Genomic DNA, 1498 nt, shown 5'->3' with positions numbered 1-1498 from the left:
CCTTTAGGACTGAGCTGAAGTTGTGACTGCACTCAGGTGAGAACTGAGTATAGAGCTTCTGATGAGAGCTTCTAATAGAATTATCCACCAAGATTTCTGGACTGGCCTCCTGGGGTTATTTGCACAGGAAAGATATTCCTGTGCCCAAAGGTATGATTTTTTCATAATAATCACATTTACATTAAAGCTCTAGGCTAGACTATCTCCATTGTGGAAATATGAGCATCATATTAAGGGAATGAAGTGAGCTGGTTTTCCTATTCCACTGAGAAAGTAACATAAAACAGTCCCTTGGGTTTGTAAGTTTTGAGATGATGCACAATTTTTAAAAGTGAGAAAGAAAGCCTACTTTACTAGATGGATGAGTAAGACAGGCTGTAAATTATTTTTTTTTCATGTGTAAAGTTATTTATCGTAGCACTGTTGGCAAAAAATTAAAATAATCTAATTGCAGTGGTAAGAATAAATAAAGTTTGGTCTTTTTTGTACAGTGGAATTTAGAAGTTAAAATAAAAGAATTAAATATTCATGTATAAATCTCAACAACAAAATGTTGAGTGAAAAAGTAATAGGTAGAGTATGATACCATTTAAACTTAAAAAAAAATATGGAACGCTTCACGAATTTGCATGTCATCCTTGTGCAGGGACCATGCTAATCTTCTCTGCATCGTTCCAATTTTAGTATATGTGCTGCTGAAGCAGGCACGGCTGTAAGTTATGAAAGAAAAACAAGATCCCTAGAGAGGGAGCCAACAGAAGAGCTCTCTAGGCTGTCTTAAGTATTGCAATGCATAGACTCATAAGTGAGGTGACTACATACGTATCCATCAGATCAGGTATACTCGAAGGTAAAAGGGGTGCTATTGATAATTTCACTGAATCGACACATGTAAACCTGGATCAGAATGTACCCTATTCATAGGGCAAGAGGATAGACCTGTGTTTTTCCCATTGTTACTGTGACATGAGACTCATTCTGAGCGTCTGCAGATTCTTTGGCCCTATCCCTTAGTTGCTGTAGCAGAATCTCAGGTACAGGGCTCCAAATTTTGAATTTTAACAATACCTCCAGGTGATTCTTCAACATACTAATGTTCATGCACCAGTGACTGAGACAATCAAATTCAATGTTTCTGTATATATGTGTGTATAATTCACATAGAAATTTAAAGACTAAAATAACTCAGTGTTACGATTAAGACCATAAAAACTGGGAGGAGAACAACTCCGTTGATCTCATGTATTAATTAATGTGTATGGTACATATTTATTGAATCCCCAGTAAATATGAGTTTGATAATAGGGGAAATAATGTAAAAAATTAAAAAAATAATGTATTCCTTGCTTTCTCTGAATGTATAGTCTAGCACGGGAGGCTGCAGAGTAATAACAATAATAAAGTAAACAATAATTACAATTCATACACCAAGGATGATGAGGCGATCAAGAAGTAACACTAGATTATAAACTTCCTGAGGACAAGGAGCTCTGTCTGG

At 35.7% G+C, this 1498-nt stretch overlaps 1 non-coding gene across 1 annotated transcript; it reads right to left on the bottom strand.

Annotated features, from left to right (window-relative positions):
* Positions 1–601: 601 nt before the first annotated feature.
* On the bottom strand, positions 602–708 carry LOC115857053 (U6 spliceosomal RNA). Its single transcript, XR_004041099.2, has one exon. It is a non-coding gene; the product is annotated as a U6 spliceosomal RNA (small nuclear RNA).
* Between the last annotated feature and the right edge of the window lie 790 nt (positions 709–1498).

This window comes from Globicephala melas, chromosome 19 (assembly GCF_963455315.2).
Source record: "Globicephala melas chromosome 19, mGloMel1.2, whole genome shotgun sequence".
Classification (NCBI taxonomy): domain Eukaryota; kingdom Metazoa; phylum Chordata; class Mammalia; order Artiodactyla; family Delphinidae; genus Globicephala; species Globicephala melas.
The sequence above is the reverse complement of the archived record's forward strand: the minus strand, read 5'-3'. Positions and strand labels throughout refer to the sequence as shown.